General features: G+C 39.9%; 1 long non-coding RNA gene across 1 annotated transcript in view; it reads left to right on the forward strand.

The window, feature by feature from the left end:
* The window catches only part of LOC139033012 (uncharacterized), a 79,688-nt gene extending 60,957 nt beyond the window's left edge, over positions 1 to 18,731 (forward strand). Inside the window, exons 2-3 of the long non-coding RNA XR_011485632.1 lie at positions 12,648 to 12,741; positions 17,590 to 18,731. This is a non-coding gene — a long non-coding RNA (uncharacterized lncRNA). The remainder of the gene's footprint in view (positions 1 to 12,647; positions 12,742 to 17,589) is intronic.
* Positions 18,732 to 20,308: the final 1,577 nt, after the last annotated feature.

Here is a 20,308-nt window from a genome sequence, read left to right on the forward strand (position 1 = left end):
CCTTTATTTATGCATGTTTTAAGTCATAAAAATACTATGCACCAAGGTTTTGCCAAAAACTGACACTGCACCTACAAACTCTCAAATACAAGATATACAAATTGAATCCATTATCTTTCCCTATACCTTTGAAGGACATCATCATCTATCCAATCAGCCAGGCCAAAAATACAGGATCATTCTTAATTTTTATTTCTCTCTAACTGGGCCCTGTAGACCTTGCTGTTGTTGTATAGCTGCTCAGTCATGTCTGACTCATTTGCGACCCCACGGGCTGTAGCCCATCAGGCTCCTCTGTCCACGGAATTCTCCAGTTAAGAATGCCAGAATGCATACCCATTCCCTTCTCCTGGGGATCTTCCCAGACCCAGGGGAAGTCTCCAAGTCTCCTGCGTTGTAGGCAGATTCTTTACTGCCTGAGTCACCGCGGGAGCTCTCCATAATTCTCCAATCTGTGTATTTCTCTCCCTTCTCATCACCACTCTTTGGAAATCACAATGACTTTGGATTAGACAAGGATTTCTTAGATATGACAAAGGCATTATCCATCAAAGAAGAAATGGAAACACTGAACTTCATCAAAAGAGAAAGAAAAACAACCCAGAGACAGATAGAAAATATCTGTAAATCAGATAACTGATAAAAATTCTATCCAGAATATTTAAAGAACTCTCAAAACTCAACAATAAGAAATAATTCATTTTTTTGTAAGTGGATCAAAGTTCTCAACAGACACTTTACAGCTAATCAGCATATGAAATGATGCTCAGAGACATAATTCATTAGAGAAATGGAAGTTAAAACCACAATAGTGTGCCACTACAGACCTATTACAATGGTTAAAATTAAAGGACTGACCATACCTAGTGTTGTCAAGGATGTGGCAGAATAGCAATTCTCATAAACTGATAATGGGAATGTAAAATATTTGGAAAATATTTTGACAGTTTAAGAAGGTAAATGTATACCAACCACACAATCCAGACATTTTAGTCCTAAGTATTTACTCAAGAGAAATAATATCATGTATTTCTTCCAAAACCTCTACATGAATGTTCATAGAAGCTTTATTTGTAATAAATCAAAAACTGCAAACCATTCAAATGTCCATTAACAGGTAAATGGATAAAAATGAAAATACAGTCAGCATTGACAAATAATGAACTACTGATGTATGTGACAACACAAAACAATGTTTATATCCATGGAAAATGCTTTACAGTTTGCTAACGGTCTGAATCTCCTAAATATATGATGCTGTGAACTGAATATATCCTTCCCAAAATTCACATGTTGAAGCCTTAATTATGAATGTGGTGGTATTTGGAGGTTAGCGTCTTTGGGAGGCAATCAGGTCAAGAGGGAGAGCCCCTATGAATGGTATTCGTGTCTATATATGAAAAGACACAAAAGAGATGACCTCTCTCTCTGTCGTTGTGAGGCTAAAGTAAGAAGGCGTCCTTTGCAAACCAGGAACAGGATGGAGCCAGGAACTGAATCAGGCAGCACCTTGATCTTGGACTTCCCAGCTTCCAAAACTGAAAATAAATTTCTGTTTTAAGTCATCCAATCTATGGAATTTTTGTTGCAGCAGCTGGAATTGATTAAGATATATGGATAGAACTCATCTTATGATAATGTCACTGTCATTTTGTAATGCTTACACAGCCTAGACCAGGGGATGACAACCTCTCTAGATGAAGGGCTAGAGAGAAAATGTTTTGGGCTCGGAAGACCAGACTGTCGCCGTCACAGCTATTCAGCTCTGACCTTCCAGCACACAGGCAGCCACAGACAATACATAAATGAATGGGGGTGGCAGGGACCCCAAAAATCTTTATTTTCAAAAACAGACAGTGAGTGGATTTGGCCCCTCTGGTTTAGCACTGATGTGAGCCTTTGAAAGTTCCCCTTCCTTGATGGGCTGGGTCCTACTGGCCATTTGTCTGACATTGATCCTGGGCGTCCAGAATGACATCAGTGGATCTCCGCCATCTCTGTGGTGCCAAGAAGCCTGACTTATCTGGGGGCTTCTCCAGTGTCAGTGAACAGGTTCTTTATCTCACAAGATGCCAAAAGTCCATGAGAAGTATGGTGGATTAAATGTGACTGCAATTTTCTTTGTCACCACCATGGACTGCTCCTCTTAAATCTGAGCTGGCCCTGTGACCACTTTAGCCAGTAGAATGTGATGAAAGTGATACTGTACCAGTTCTGTGCCTAAACCATAAGAGGACATAGGAATATTCTGATTTGGTAATTTGGGAGCCCTGAGTCACTATGTAAGTCACCTTTTTAATCCTATGAAGATACCATAAGGTGAGATCACATGGTAAACACATGTGAAGAGCTAGAGGTCCTGAGACTGGATGGAGAGAGACACACACACAACCATCCTAGCATCCAAAGTTAAGTTCAGGTTTCATCCATCCCAATTGAGGCATCAGAGTGAGGTGTCTGGGGTGTGCTAGCCAAGTCAAGCACAGATAACTGCAGACTTAGCTAACATTATGTGGAACAGGACTGCCCAGATTATCCCAGTCAACCAAAATAATAAAATAAAAAGCTACTAAGTTTAATTAGCTGAAACAAGGGGATAAAAACACTGCATGGGACTTCCACCTGAATGAAAGAATTAGAGCAGTTTAGTGACTCTTGAAGTAGATTCTATAAGATGCCTGTAGGTGTCCACAAAATAAGAGCATAAGCAATTCATGTTCAAATAAGATTGAAAACCACTTTGGGCATCAAAATTAAACATTTTTTTTTAAATTGCAGAGCTTCTCAGAGGTTTTTAAATTGCACATTTAATAATAAACACCATGAAACTCCAAGAGGAGGATGTAAAATCTCCCTGTGACATTTTAAAGGTGTACTTATTCACATCCTGAGGGCTTCCCTAATAGCTCAGTTGGTAAAGAATCTGCATGCAATGGAGGAGACCCTGGTTTGATTCCTGGGTCAGGAAGATCCACTGGAGAAAGGATAGGCTACTCACTCCAGTATTCTTGGACTTCCCTTGGCACAGCTGGTAAAGAAACTGCCTGCAGTGCGGAAGACCTGGGTTTGTTCCCTGAGTTGGGAAGATCCCCTGGAGAAGGGAAAGGCTACCCATTCCCCTATTCCAGCCTGGAGAATTCCATGGACAGTAAAGACCATGGTGTTGCAAAGAGTTGGACATGACTGAGCAACTTTCACTTTATTCACATCCTGAGGAAGAATTCCTAGAACATATGACGTCTAAGCTGTGTCCTGACCAATAAAGACTGGACCATGCTGGACAAGACAGTCTCAGCTTATTTCCGGCTACAAAATGTCATCATCTAGGTTCCATTATGCAATGGTCTCTTAGTGTTACTAGAGCTCTAACACAAGCTCACAGTAGAGCGCGCTCATGGAGTCCCTGATGGACAGCCTCCCATAGAGTCTTCACTGAGATCCACTCATTACAGACAAAGGCTTCTGCTTGAAGCCACCCTAATACTTTTGATCTCCAATCTTAATGCCTTGGAATGAAAATAGGGTCACCTAGGATAGAAGATAAAACCCAAGTCAAGATCTAAGGTGTGAGACCTCAGTAAAAACTTTATACAAACTGATTTTTCTCATTTGCTATCATATTTCAGTGGCTCAGATGGTAAAGAATCTGCCTGCAATGTGAGAGACCTGGGTTTGATCCCTGGATGGGGAAGATCCCCTGGAGAAGGGAATGGCAACCCACTCCAGTATTCTTGCCTGGAGAATTCCATGGACAGAGTCTACAGTTCACGTGGTTGCAAAGAGTCAGACATGACTGAGCGACTAACACTTTCACACTTTCAAAATAATATCTCTCCAATGACTCTGGTCCCTCAATTTGAAAATAGATTCAATTGGCTTTTCTTTTTTGAACAAATAAAACAAAGATGAAAACAGCATAATACTATCCAATCTCATTTACCTGTTAAGATATTCTCTTGCCTGCTTTACTCAACATCTCAGAGTGGGGACTTACCTGGTGGTCCAGTGGTTAAGAATCCACCTTCCAATGCAGCAGATATGAGTTAGACCTCTAGTGAGGAAATTAAGATCCTACACACCGCAGGCCAACTAAGGCCACATACCACAACTAAAGAGAAGGCTGTGCACCACAAGGAAAGATCCTGCATGCTGCAACTAAGACCCAATGCAGCCAAATAATTTCTTTAAAAAAAAAAAAAAAAAAAATCTCACCACCAAATTTTTTGAGTTAGTTGTCCACACAGTTTGCATGTGTCTTCTCTCTTCCCATTTATTCCACAACCTACTACAATCTGGCCCTCTCATCTCATTTTCAGCTACTTTAAAAAATGGCACTTGCTCTCAGGTGAATTCATCCAGTTTGAAGCTTTCAACTCTTACCTACTAGAGCAATGAGGGTTCATATTATCTATACTCCATATTATCTATAGTATATCTATCTATACTTCATATTATCTATACTCCACCGCCTGCCCATACCAGAAGCCCAATGCTCACACTCCAAACCTATATTGTCAACTATCTATTTCTACCTGAATATCACACAGCTATAAAGAAACTTCTCCATCCCCAACAACCACATCAAACCTGTTCAAGTACTTATTCACTGATTCAACTAACATTTGCTGAGCATTACTCAGATGGTAAAGAATCTGCCTGCAGTGTAGGAGACCTGGGTTCAATCCCTGGGTCAGGAAGATCTCCTGGAAAAGGAAATGGCAACCCACTCCAGTATTCATGCCTGGAGAATTCCATGGACAGAGGAGCCTGGCAGGTTACAGTCTATGCAGAAGCAAAGAGTTGGTTATGACTGAGTGACAACCACGCACATATTCTGAGTGAGAAACTTTGCTGGATGTTAGATTCTGGCTGTGATCAGGGCTCTATCCTTGGGGAGCTTATAGTTCAGTGGTGGAGGCAGATAAATTGTGGCTGTTGTTCACTCACTAAGTTGTGTTCCACTCTTCACGACCCCATGGACTGCAGCACACCAGCCTTCCCTGTCCTTTACTATCTTCTGGAGTTTGCTCAAGTTCATATCCATTGAGTTGGTGACACTATCTAACCATCTCATCCTCTGCCACCCTCTTTTTTTGTTTGCAATCTTTCCTAGCATCAGGGTCTTTTCCAATGAGTCCGCTCTTCACATTAGGTGGCCAAAGTACTGGAGGTTCAGTATCACTCCTTCCAATGAATACTCAGGGTTGATTTCCTTTAGAATTGACTGGTTTGATCTTCTTGCAGTTCAAGGGACTCTCAGGAGTCTTCTCCAGCACTGCAATTCAAAAGCATCAATTTTTTTATTCTCAGCCTTCTTTATGGTCCAATTCTCACATCTATATCTCACCACTGGAAAAACCATAGTTTTGACTAGACGAGCTTTTGTCAGCAAAGTGATGTCTTTGTTTTTTAATATGCTGTCCAGGTTTGTCATTCATAAATAACCAAGTTTTCCCCTTATAGGGAAAAACATGGGTTTCTATATGAGCACCAAGGAGATGCTTCATTCAGCTTGGAGGGTGATTGTGGTGGGGGGACTAGAGATGGGTGATATAAAGGCCTTCCAGGGATGAAAATAATTCTCATCTCTGAGGATAGATAGGGCAGATAAAGAAGAGAAGAGCAGCTATCCAGAGGAAGTATCTTGTAGGCAGAATTACAGGGAAGAGACTAAGTTACATACTCATGGAGCAGCAAGTCGTTCTGCATGGCTGGATCAGTGAATGATGGTGGTGAGAAGCCAGACAGGACTTTCAGGTGGAGGATTAACTACCTTTACAGAACCCCAAATCACTGACTGCCTTGGTACTGTGCGGCAACTACGTGTTTTGTGTTTGTGTTTTCCTTCTAGATGGAATATTTTAAACACACATGCATGCTTTTAATAAAGTTAAATAGGCTTCTATCCTGTGACCCAGCAATTCTACTCTCAGGTATTTACTCAAGAGAAAGGAAAACATATTATGTCCACACAAACACTTGTACAAGACTGTTCAAGGCAACCTTATTCATAATGGTCCTAAACTGGAAAGAACTCAAACGTCTGTCAATGGGAGAATGAATAAACAAATTGTGGTATGTTTATGTAATGGAATCATAGTCAGTCATAAAACAGCAAATTACTAAGACATACAACAACATGGTCGATTCTCAGAATCACTATGCTGAACAAAGTAAAACAGGCATAGACCCCATTTATATAAAGTCCAAGAACAGACAACATATATTATGGTGACAGAAATCAGAAAATGAATGCTCTGGGTGTCAGGATGAATGGGGAAGGGAAAATTGATGGGAAAGAGACAAAGGAAATTTCCTGGGGTGGTGGATACATTCTTCCTCCTGTTTTAGGTGGTGGTTACATGCGCTTATTGAAAACTCACTGAGCTAAACACTATGATCTGTGCATTCTACTGAAAGGTAATTATACTTCTATTTTTAAAAAATGCAAACCATACTATTTATTTCAAAAGTTTAAGAGTAACAACACTGTTTGCTCATAGAAAAGCTGCCCAAGTCTTGCAGTATGGCTCATTACAATATAACGACACTAAAATAAAATTTCAAAAGTCTGGAAGAGAAATATAAATACAAACAAGGTGCAAAAATTTATTCAAACAGATGAAAAAGCATAAATACTTCATTCTACCTGGAATTTGATAGATGTTTTGGAAATTTTCAACTAAAAAAATCTGAGAAATCAATGACTTTTGATATGGACATACAGGAAGAGTACCTCTTTTGTCACCTATGAATTAATTTATTAAAGCACTGTGAAAAAAATACAGATGAAAATTAATGGACTATAAAATAAAACTGAGTAATAAAATCAATAAAAATTCTTTTTTCATCAAGAAGTGAATTATAACAAAAACATTTTTCAGATAATAGAGAGAGTAATAATTCTTTAAGAAGAGACAGGTTTTAAACAAGCTCTTTATTCTTTGAAAATCTAATGACTGAAGAGGACTGAATCACTCGAACTCATTGGAAAATATTTAAATGTCTTTCAAATTAGATACATAATACTGGCATTGATGGAGTGAAAATCAAATTCACAATATGCTATTGCAAAAAGGACACAAAGTATCATCAACTGAAAGAGTATTTAAAATTATTCATTTATAGGAAAATTTGCAGTGCCTTGAAATCTTATAGCTCTTACAGTTTATTTAAGAAGGAAACTTGATTGAGATTTTTCTCTACTTAACAACAATTCTGAAAATTTACTTTTAATTATGACTAAGTTGTGAACCAGAAAGAAAACAAATTTTGATCAAGATTATTAGAGAAATGCATACCAGAGGAACTATTATTCTATTCTTTTGATGGGAAATGATTTAAAAAAATTCTTGTTGTGGTCAACAATATGCAACCAATATGTAGGACAAATAGAATTACAGATATGAATCACACAGTTAATTAAAAACAGTTTTTTTCCCTAGATTTTGTGATGGTTCTGGAATTTGTTGGAATTTTAAGACTTGTAATTTGTTGTGGCTTCTTTTCTCTCTGAAATAAATATTCACTTTCATTCTTAATTTTGTACTTGTAATTGTGGATTCTTTGTCTTAAAATGCAGATCCAAAATTACACTAGCAGAACTCCCCACCACACCTGGGCTCAACTGCTGTTTTTAGACTGTGTTATTCAAGGTCATGGGCTGTGATCTGTTTCTTTTTGTATTCCTGGCACAGTGCCTGATAAAAAGTAGGAGCATAACAAATATATGTGCAACTAAATGCAACAGGGCACATAATCTGATAGCTTAGTATAAAGCAAAATATCAGTGATGAAGGGGGCACAGCAGATACATCAGATCTCAATTCACAGTGTCTCCAAGGAACAAATATCCTTTTACTTCTTGAAATAGTGGCCTGAAAGACTGAAATTCTAATTAGGTTTATTCAGTCCAACCCTCCTACAACTTCATCCACCCCCCAAGTACTACTTGGTTAAATTTAAAAATTGAATACAGGATTCTGTACATTGTCTTATCCCTAACTTCTTTTTTTTTTGTCTTATCCCTAACTTCTTTGTAAGGACATAAACTCAGTACCTTTCTGGTTTCATAATGTTTGGGGAAAATATTACAAATAGGTAAGTAACATTTGAGCCTTTGCTATAGATTCAACTGTATGTTATATGTGTGTTTGAGTGCTCAGTTGTGTCTGACTGTTTGCAACCCTTTGGACTGCAGCCTGTCCGGCTCCTCTGTACGCAGGATTTTTCAGGCAAGAATACTGGAGTAGGTTCCCATTTCCTTCTCCAGTGGATCTTCCTTATCCAGAGATCAAACCTGAATCTCCTGTGTCTCCTGCATCGTGAGCAGATTCTTTACCTGCTGAGCCCTCAACAAAGCCCAAATTCAACTATATACTGAATAATTTAGCTATCTAGTGTTGCGTAGCAAAACCCAATGAAAACAATTTTGTAACACAATTAAAACGATAGACATTGTAAGTCCCAGTATGACAGGTGGACTGAAGTTATTTGTTACTTTTCAACAATCAGAAATAGAAAGGGTAGAATAACCAGCCTCTGGGTTTGCCTGAGAAGCTGTGCAGTCAGGCAGTACCACCGTTATTCCATTCCCACCAGATGTGATCCTATTTTTAAAGACTTCTGGGAAAGGGAGATTCCCTCACCTCCCTTAGCAACCCGTTCCGATGTTTAATAACACTTGCTACCAGGGGTGCTGGTTCCCTGAGCCTGACTGGAGTATTTTTAAGTTTCTATGTGTTGGTGTTTTTCCCTATTCCCATTTCCTCCTTCAGTATTTATTTTATCCCCTCCCTTCTTTGCCTTTTTCCACTAATTTCCCCTGTAGATTTCTATCTCTCTCTCTCTCTTTTTTTTTTTTGCAAATAAAAGTGAAATTGAAAATTGCCAAAAACCTAAAATAAAAGCAAAGCAGGTAAAATATTAATTTAGATGTCACACATTATTGGGATGAAAATGAGTTTTAACTTAAATTTTATACAAGTACTACACAGGCATTTGATAGTCTCTGCATCTATCGGACACCTGTGAACTTGGCTGAGTTGGGGACATATACCATTTTATTGAAACACATTACATTTTGGTAGCTTTGATCCCATGGACTAGGAAATGGTAACCCGCTGCAGTATTCTTGCAGGGAAAATTCCATGTACAGAAGGAGCCTTGTGGGCTACAGTCCATGGGGTTGCGAAGAGTCAGACACAACTGAGCAACTAAACGCACACAACACAAACATTTAAACATATGTACAATTTTGTTTTGGTCTTTAGTCTCTTTTGAATGCTCTCCAAATTTCCATATTTTTCCTTTTATTGATGAGCTCTGAACTGGATATGAAACTCTAAGGTTTGGCTAGTGCTAAGCATCTTAGGCAGAACACCTTTCATTTCTACCTTGTTAATTTACAGTTTTTACCTGTGAATTCCATCAATACATGTAGTATGCAGCTGATCAATAGTGTTTAAACATCGAGCTGGTTGAGTCTCATAGGAAAGATGTGAACTGACAGATGTCAGGAAAATACTGTTGTTTTGAAATAGTTTGCATTATCTGATACCTGACTACTTGAAATTCCATGGTCAGTGGTTTATTTGATTGCAACTGTTTCTCTGAGGGCTCATTGAAAAATGGAAGACTTCCCAGAATTGTAAGACTTTAATCAATTTAGACCAAGAAATCAGCACCTGACCAGAAACACTGGGTGTCTGGTTGATGACTGGAGTTGGGAGAAGAGAGAAGGTGACCAAGCCTTCCAGTTGACCCTGGCCTGCCTTGGTTCATGCCAATCGCCAAGACTTATTTACTCATAGCTTCTTTCACTCTCAAATGTACAGTCACCTCTGCAGGGTCAACCAAAGGGGGGATGTGGTTACTAAATGCATTTGTGAGGAGTCTGGGGCATGACTTTCGGAGAAGGCAATGGCACCCCACTCCAGTACTCTTGCCTGTAGAATCCCATGGATGGAGGAGCCTGGTAGGCTGCAGTCCATGGGGTCGCTAAGAGTCAGACACGACTGAGCGATTTCACTTTCACTTTTCACTTTCATGCATTGGAGAAGGAAATGGCAACCCACTCCAGTGTTCTTGCCTGGAGAATCCCAAGGATGGGGGAGCCTGGTGGGCTGCCGTCCATGGGGTCGCACAGAGTCAGACACGACTGCAGCGACTTAGCAGCAGCAGCAGCAACAGCAGGGGCATGACTTTAGAGCCCTTAGCCCTGGACTTGAATCTCTTACCTGATGACTGGGTGATCACGGGAAGACTATTTAACTTCCCTCCATCTCAGCCTCCACATAGACCAACTAAGACTTACTATCAATTATCTTTTGGATACAGCTAGTAACGAATGCTGCAGACACTAGTATTGGAAACTCCTGTTTTTCCCAGGCTTGGCATTTCCACACTAGTCAAACCTACTAAGATAGATAGTACTCAAACCAAATTTTCACCTCTAGAGGAACTAGCTACCTTGCTATTTGCATTTCATTTCTAATCGTTTTCCTAAATTTTATCTTCTTAAACGTTCTTTTATACGTACCAAATAACTGATTACACTGATAGTATGTACCATTGTGCTTAGCACTTTCACGCTCATCTATGTAATTGGCTATGGTTCTATGTATGACTTCCCAGGTGACTCAGTGGGTAAAGAATCTGCCTGCAATGCAGGAAACACAGGAGACACGATTTGATCTCTGGCTCAGTAAGATCCTTTGGAGGGGGAAATGACAACCCACTACAGCATTCTTGCCTGGAGAATCCCGTGGACAGAGGAGCCTGGCAGGCTACACAGTCCATAGCGTTGCAAAGAGACACGACTAAAGTGACTGAGCATGTACGCAAGCACTATGTGTGTTTACTCTGTCCTTCCTCCTATATTTTAAGTTTCTTGAAAGCAGTAAAATTCATCTAGCCTTTTCCCAGAACCTAGGACAATATGAAGAACAATAAAGAACAGCCAGATTCGTGGGCTTATTTGAGTTAAAACCCTAGGCTATACAGCACTCTTAGCTTCAGCCTCAATTTTAGCTGAGGATGAAAAGCATTAAAATGATGACCATCTTGTAAATCATTCCTAATAGCTTACAAGAGACCCAAATATTCTTAAAAAGTGTAGGAATCGCATCCTTCAAGGTTGAGATTAAAAATAAAAACAGCTTTGATAGTGATAGTTTCTTTGCCATACAAGCTAAGAAAATGAGTCTGCCTGGAACTAGAGGAAACTTCCACAGAGTTTGAGCTGTGTCTACATGGTTCAGTGGGTTCTTAGCCTCCTCACTGGGCCTGCCAATCAGGACTCTTAGCAGAGAGCTTTTTTGGCAGACAAGCCCTGACTACTTGCAATGAGGCAGACATCACCAGGGCATCTCAGAGGCCAGACACCAGATGGTAATAATACATTTCAACTATTAGAAGTTTAGATCAGAAAGCTAAAGGTGAAGGCCTTATCTCATTTGTCAAATGATGTAATTCATTATTAAATCAGGACAAACCTGTTAACATCTGAAGTATAATTTTGGTTGCTATTTATAATGCACCAGTTCATTTGCCTGAACCAGCTTATTTAATTGTGTGTAGCTTTTCACAAAAAGGTCATTAGAGGAAATGACCTATGCAAATCACAGTTTAGATAAATCCAAACTTTTCTTCAAGTGCCAATGAAATGTTAGCATGCTTGAGTTATTTGATGAAATTATGTTTTATTTAAAATTATTTGAAGAGGAAACTCTCCAAGTAAATTTACTGAACTCTGACAATAAGTGTAGAATTTTGGTGCTAGAGTTTTGTACAATGAAAGTACACACAAAAAGTACCCATTTTCAGACTCACAAAAACAGAGGGTGGTGATAAGTGAGTCAATTAATTTTTTAAAACATTGTTACTAGATGAAAAAAAATTAAGATGCCAGCAGATCAGGGTATCTGTCCTGGAAAATCTCTACCAATATTTTACCGAGAAGCAAGTAACTTTAGTTTTGAAGAACGTTTAGAGGATAAAATCTTAGTAACTCTGGCATTGACTCTGGAAAGAAGAGATCATATAATCAACCAGACACTAAATGTTTTAGAACTACCACACTATTTACCAGTGGAGTTATCATCATCATTATCACCATCATGGCTAACATGTATGTGCCAGGCAATGTTCTAAGAATTTCTACCTGTCAGTTTATTTTACCCTCTCAAAAATTCTGTGAGGGAGGTGCTCTTAGTATGACCATTACGAAGATGAGGAAACTGATACCATATAGATAATAAGAATTATCAAGTATCAGAGTTAAAAGGAAACTTAGGGCTCACATTGTTCAACTCTCAATTTATAAACTAGAATACTTAGACCCAAAGATTAATGTCTTGCTCAGAGTCATATAAAAATTTAGTGTCCAAGCCACAGATATTTATACAAATAACCAACACATAGGAAGTGCTTGTTGTATGCCACTTACCTGTTGCAGTAACACTGAAATAATACTATTGTCCCAATTTTGCAGGAGAATTTGCTGTCAATCAGGAAGAACCTTTCGGTTTGTGCCACATAAAACAAAACCTCCATTATCATGGAAAATTCAATCATATAGCTTCATGCTTTCAGACATTTTGATATTTAAAATCATGCAAATTTTCTTCATTTCTGCTTTCATTTAGGCTTTTTTGGGAGTACATTTTCCAAACACTGTTATTAATACTTACATAAATGAACCTGGTGATGAAATGTCTCATGGAGAACTTCGACTCAAATGTAAGTTATCTCGATTTTTTTTCCATCCTCAAATTTCACCCTGACCATGAAACTAATGTTTCCCATCATGTATACTTCACAGTTTTTGCTTTTTAGTAACATCATGGTTAAAAAGGGATGTTTTAAAAGTGATAATTGGCTATTTGTTTTTAGTATGTATCTGTTTCTATATAACTGGATCAGTAAATATTCGAAATGCTTTTTAAAATGAGAAATATATAGTTTGCTAAAGAGAAGATATACATGTGCATGTGTATAAGTATATATATAACATATATACATATATACCTGAGATTTTACATAATCACTTACTTTTTCTAATTACATGCACATGAAAATGTTGGTTTTCTAAGCTACCTAGCCAAATATCACATTTTTCTAGGTAAAGGGGAAAAATGGAAAACTTAGATTTTTAAGAGCAAAGTGAATTTGGGAGATGCTTCATTAACATGGAGACATGATTTGAACTTAAGTATCCACTAATAAGAGAAAGCTACCCTTAAATAGATATTCAGAAGGCTATTATTTTTACTCATCTACTCTGATAACACAATGCATGTTCTGAGACAAGCTGGGGGTGGTAACCAAGGGCTTCATTTATCTGAAATTAGAAGTGCCCATAATGGGTTGGCAGGGCGGTGGGCAGCATTGTGTGTTTCCCAGTTCTCTCTAATTAGCCATAGAAAAATGTGAAGAACAGCACCCACATTATCCAAATTCTCTTTAGGATTTGCTACCTTAAAAACTATTTTCCTTTTGTTACATTCAACATGTATAATTACGCTTTCACAAAGTCCTCTGCTTTGGAATTCTTTCCTCACTGACCTGCCATCCAGTTGCAAGTCATCTCTAGCAGCCACTACTTATTTACTGAAGGTTCTTTATGGGAAAAATTTTTACAGTTAATTAATAGAGTATATCAGATACATACTTTTTAACTCCAAGGTCTCTCCCCTTGTTCAAGTCACTTACCCCATAGAGGCATGTTACTTTGGCTCCTGGTTGCTTCCCTTACATTGTTTCTCAGGACTTTCTCCCTGACTCCCCACCTCCCAAGTCCAGTTCCTCTTGGTACTGAACTTCTTGTCTCAGGGATTCTACACTTTCAGTTCCCTCCTCCTGGGGCTGTCTTTCCCTGCTCCTCGGTCAGTTCTCAGCCCAAATGGTACCTGGGCAGAGACTCCCCACCCCCATCCAACACTTCTCAACCTTACCTATCTACTGTCTATCAATTACCTTGATCCATGTTTCATGATCTTTTTCATGATTCGGCCTATCTTGTTAATGTGCCCATGATCAGTTCCCCAGCCAGAATGTGAGCCCCACAGAGCCCAGAGGCCTCACCTGCTTTCTTTATTCCTGTGTCTCCAGCTACCAAACAGTGTGCACCGCACGGGCACTCAATAATTAATTTTTGGAACAAAAAAATAGAAGGATAGATGATAGATGTCTCTGCTCAAAAGCGAATCTATGGAGATGGAAGTTAGAATGCTGATTACTTCAGGGGTCCATTCACTGGGAACAGTCATAAGGGAGCATCTTGGAGTGTTAAAAATATTTTCCACTGTGGTCAGGGTTAGGGTTACACATACACACACCCCTACATATATGGGCTTCCCAGGCGGCTTAGTGGTATAGAAGCAGCCTGCCAATGCAGGAGACACAGGAGACATGGATTCCATCCCTGGGTCAGGAAGATCTTCTGGAGAAGGAAATGGCAATCCACTCCAATATTCTTGCCTTAGAAATTCCATGGACAGAGAAACCTGGTGGGCTACAGTCCACAGTGTCGCAAAGAGTCAGACATGACTTAAGCAACTGAGCACGCGTATCTATCTATCTATCTATATAGACTCACATATACATATATGTTGGGCTCCCCTGGTGACTCCGACGGTAAAGAATCCGCCCTCAATGCAGGAGATGTGAGGTTGGGAAGATCCTCTGCAGAAGGGAACAGCTACCCACTCCAGTATTCTGACCTGGAGATTTCTGTGCACAGAGGAGCCTGGCAGGCTAAAGTCCATGGAGTTGCCAAGAGTTGGACATGACTGAGTGACTAAGCACAACATATATATATGCAAAAAGCAATGACACAATTTGTTCATTTTGTGTACCTAAATTTAAAAATAATACTGACTGTTGTATCAGTTCTTCAAGGTCTGGTCTATGTGCATGGCATTCAGTAACCCTGGTGCTTTGTCAGGCATCCCTAATATCCAGCACAAAATCTTTAATTCCTGGAAAGTAATAATTGCCTTAAAGAGCAGATCTAAGATCAACATCAGAACAGGCTGCTTCCCCATAGCACATATAGTTCTTTTTAATGTAGATCTGTTTTAATCTGACCCTGTCTGTGTCATTATATGAGATTTTATTTAGCTAAGGCTGTGCCATGGCTTGTATGCAGCGGCAAGGAAAAGTAAGACGGCAGGGATAAAACACTAACTTTAAAATTCATTGTATTTATTCACCCCAGTGCATAGTTGACACAGTCTCAGCTAATTGAGGATTCCACAATCTAGATTAGGAGAAATGATTAGAAAACAATGACAGATAAAATGAGAGGGCACTCTGGGGACATGAAGAATGTCAGTTTGCTGGGACAGAGCCTTCTGACATATTCATGTACATAGGTAAGAATGTCAATGGAAAATGACATACTAAATAAATACTCCATAAAATTTTTTTAAAAGATATAAACCAAATAATTAGCTTCGTAATACTGCAATGCCATATGAACAATCAATGAGAATGGTCTTACCTATATACACGGACTTTTCAAATAATTGAATCAATCCTCTTAGATACAAAATATTTAAAAAATGATTTTAACTTTCTCTCGTGGAAATCCTTCTAAATGATCCTGGATGTCTTCCTTCCCTTACACAAGATGCATTGCTATGACACGCTTCTCTCCGTGGTTTGAGTTCATCAAGCATGTTGATGGTTGCGTGAGACCATCTCAGGGGGTACCCCCACACTGTGCTGTGAGCAACGCTACATCTTGGTGGATTCCTTTGCTGCGCATCTATGTAATTTGAGAGTATTCTCCTTTGGGTTTCAGATAATAGCCTCTATTAGCACATATTCTCTTTGACACAATGCTTTTTAACCTTATTTTACATAAAATTTCTAGATAAGGGCCTGAGATACTACACAAGGTTTGTGACAACTATTTGACTTCTATTTCTCCTCTTAACTCAGACTCCAAGCTATAAACAAGAGAGTTAGATCTGATCAGCAGATAGATTCGGAGTGGGTCAAGTCGTTATTTTCAGAAATCGCCGAAGTGTAAGGATTTAGATATTAGTAAAAGACTTCACTGCACTTTCCTGGTGGCTCAGTGGTAAAGAATCTGCCTGCCAATGCAGGAGATGTGGGTTCAATCCCTGGTAGCACAGATCCTTTGGAGGAGGAAATGGCAACCCACTCCAGTATTCTTGCCTGGAAAACCCCATGGACAGAGGAGCCTGGTGGGCTACAGTCCTCAGGGTCCCAAAGAGTTGGACACAACTGAGTGACTGAACAACAACAAACAACAAAAGACTTCACTGCATAAATTCAAGAAAAATACATTTTTTCCCTAACATGTCTTAAGGTTGATAATGGGAAACAGTTCTTCTCATATCTGGGCATACAGCACAATGAATTTATATAGCATCGGTTTAACCCAAAGTCTCTGTCCCCTCATCCTTACCTTATTTATCCATCCTCCCAAATATGTCCATTTCTTTAGAATTGGAAATTGAGGGTTTCTCCTAAGAAACTACTCATGAGCTTTTGAAGAATGCAATGGTCCTTAGTAGGCTCTCTCCCCTATTTTTCTCCTTTCTGCTGCCCTCCCCTCCTGTTCCCTCCCTTCAGGCCCTACTGGATTGTCAGGAGTTAAGAACTGTCAGAATCTGTGCTTAGAAGGGGATCTCCTTGTTGTTTGGATCAGGAAGTGGAGGCCTGGAGAGAGAAGGCAAGTCTCCCTTGAGCTCAAGGTCAGAGGGGGACCTACACTCTAGACTGCTGGAGCCACCCACTTCCCTCCTGCCTGAGAAGCCCAGATCATCATGGCCCCCTTCATAGACCCTGAGCAGAGGCATATTCAGCGGGTACCGAAGACCTCGTTCTGCTTTGCCTGTCTCTCATTTCATATTTCTACACCCTTTCACCCATAGCAGTCCTGCCCAAGCTTTGACCTCTTTGTCTTATTCCCTCCTCATACCATCCGCATCTTAGGCTTTATCAAGATAAATCAGTGTGAGCCCTGAGCTAGCTGTCACTTTGGAAAGGCAATTTAATAAATAAATCTCTCATAAGAAGTTAATGACCTATTAAGAGCTTAGGATAGTAAGAGCTCACTACTTGTATCTAGCTTGTAATGGAAGATTTTGATAGACGCAAAGACTTAACCTCAAGTAATGACTGTTGAATGAAGGAATTTCAGTTAATTTATTTTGGAGTGGCAGGAGCTGATGGAAGACAGTAGAATGGGAAAAGGCTAACGTGGGTTTCCCAGGTGGCGCTAGTGGGAAAGAATCCTTCTGCCAACATAAGAGACCAAAGAGATGTGGTTTGATCCCTGGGTCAGGAAGATCCCCTGGAGAAGAGAATGGCAACCCACTCCAGTATTGTTGCCTGGAGAATACCATGGACAGAAGAGCCTGGCAGGTTACAGCCCATGGGGTTGCAAAGAGCTGGATGCGATTGAGCGTCTGAGCACCAATGTAATGTGGGTAAGTTATTAGTGAGGTATTAATTAAGTCTCTGTGTCCCTATATCTAAGGTGCATTTGGATTTCAGTAATCCTGGTACTGACTGTTTCCTAATCTGAGTTTTTGTTCTTTATTCTTCAAGAAGGTTTTCCATGAGAGGCCGCTGAAACCGTCTTCCTCAGGAAAAAGACCAGATGTGCATATTCCCTGAGTGCTCTCAAGAATGAAGAAGTTAGAAACTCCAATACTTTGGCCACCTGATGTGAAGAAGTGACTCATTTGAAAAGACCCTTATGCTGGGAAATATTGAAGGCAGGAGAAGGGGACAACAGAGGATGAGACGGTTAGATGGCATCATCAACTCAATGGACATGAGTTTGGGTAAAGTCCGGATGTTGGTGATGGACAAGTTGGCCTGGCATGCTGCAGTCCATGGGGTCGCAGAGTCGGACATGAGTGAGGGACTGAACTGAACATATATTGCTGTAAACTTTTTCATCAGCCTATACTCTGGTCAAGAATAAATCTAAATGAACTATAAAAAAAAAAAAAAAAAAAAAGAATGAAGAAGTTAGTCTTCCTAGCAGCATGGACTGCTGAAATGCACAGTGCCCTTCCAGACACTGCGGTCAGTGATTGGTTCTGGCGCAAGGACTTGACTCTAAGGCTGCCTGAGCTATCTGGGAAGGTCTTTTCCTGCTGCAGTTGCTAACCTAGGAAAACAGTCATCTGGGACTACAGCCAGCACACCACATAGTATCGGTCTGAAGAGGGAAATGAAACAGAGAGACAGAGAGCTGAGAGAGGGGAAATACTGAACCAAGGTAACATCATCCGAGCCTCAGAGTCCCACTGACTTGGAATTTAGTCCTTGATACTCTAGTTGCCTGAATCAACGAAGTCCCTTTTATTAAGCTAGTTTGAGTTGAGGATTGCAACTTGCCCACCACAAAAGTCCTGATTAATAACATGGCCTTGCCTGCTTTATGTACAAATGGCTCCTGGTACCCAGTTCACCTGGGTGTATCAGTCACTGTGTTTTGTGGCAGTATGACTCAAGATTTAGAATGGATAAGTAGAAACTGGAGCCCATTATACAGAGCGAAGTAAGCCAGAAAGATAAAGACCATTACAGTATACTAACACATATATATGGAATTTAGAAAGATGGTAACGATAACCCTATATGCAAAACAGAAAAAGAGACTCAGATGTATAGAACAGACTTGTGGACTCTGTGGGAGAAGGCGAGGGTGGGATGTTTCAAGAGAACAGCATCGAAACATGTATATTATCTAGGGTGAAACAGATCAGCAGCCCAGGTTGGGTGCATGAGACAAGTGCTCGGGCCTGGTGCACTGGGAAGACCCAGAGGGATAGGGTGGAGAGGGAGGTGGGAGGGGGGACCGGGATGGGGAATACATGTAAATCCATGGCTAATTCATTTCAATGTATGACAAAAACCACTACAATGTTGTAAAGTAATTAGCCTCCAACTAATAAAAATAAATGGGAAAAAAAAAACAACAACAAAAAATAGAATGGATAAGTATAAAAAACTTATTAAAATGCAGATTCCTGGGTCCACAAAGATTCAGATTAAGTGGGATTGGGTGACAATGCAATAAATGCCCTTTGTCAAGCTTTTTTTTTTTTTCTGAATGAGAGAAGTCCTTACAGTGGCCTGGGAGGCTGTTTAATTCACAGGCGGTTACATTCTGACTGTTTCTCTTAAGGTCCACAAACACGCCAGGCCTGCTCCTGCTCTTAGAACTTAATCTTAGCTGGTTTCTCTATCTGAAAAGTTCTTTACTCCAGATATGTTCACTGCTAAATCATTTCTTTCAAGCCTCAGCAGAAATGTCACTTCCCAGTGAGTCCATTCTGATCTTCCTATTTAATACTGAAACATGACACTTCTCACCCCACCCTTTACCCTATTTTTGTTTTTCCTTGTAATTCTTTTTATCTTCCAAAGTTCTCTACCATTTACGTATTAGGGCTGTTTTATATTCTGTTCCTCTTCCATCTCCTTCCCCCTTCATTAGAATACAAGTTCCAGGAGAGCAGAGATCTTTCCTGTGTTCACTGATCCTAAGTGTCTTCAGCATGTAGGAAAGTGCTTTCAGGGGCTTCTCTGGTGGGCCAGTGGCTAAGACCCCTCACTCCCAATGCAGGGGGTCCGGGTTTGATCCCTGGTTAGGGAACTAGATCCCAGGTGCTGCAACTAAGAACCAGTGTAGTGAAAGTTAAAAAAAAAAAAAAAAAAGCGCTTTCAGTTTGAAGTGATTTCTGACTCTGAAAAAAATACCCTACTGCCACGTGGCATTATTTTACTTTCTTAATATCTCATAATTCAGATTACCAGATTTCCCTCTGCTTTGAACCTGAGACATAAGAAGAAAGACAAGGAATGAAAAGAAAGTTTCTACCTTGTTGTGATGCTCCATGTGGGTGCCCAGGCAGGGTGAAGCTCTGGCCTGGCCAACCTCACTTACTATAGCACTTCTCCAGGCTGAGCGCACAGTTTACCCAGGCCAGTTTTGGTTTTGACTTTGAAGTTTTCTGGGGAGGGGAATTTTTCTGTTACCATATTGCCCTTAAATAGAAGCAACTAGACAGACATGTTTTAGCAGTAGAGGCTGGAGACGAGACAGGGATGCTTTTACTTAAAGACAGTGATCTTCCCACCAGAGGGGATGTCACCTAGTATATTCGTAAGTATTTTTACTTGTGCTTCAACTCAATTCAGGCTATCATTTTTAGTGTTTGATGATTTGGGGACAAAAGTTTGACTAACGACTATCTTTAGGGCTCCACTTAGGTCATCAAAAGTGATGTCGATTTGCTTTTAAAAAAGT

Source organism: Odocoileus virginianus, chromosome 34, assembly GCF_023699985.2.
Source record: "Odocoileus virginianus isolate 20LAN1187 ecotype Illinois chromosome 34, Ovbor_1.2, whole genome shotgun sequence".
NCBI classification, from domain to species: domain Eukaryota; kingdom Metazoa; phylum Chordata; class Mammalia; order Artiodactyla; family Cervidae; genus Odocoileus; species Odocoileus virginianus.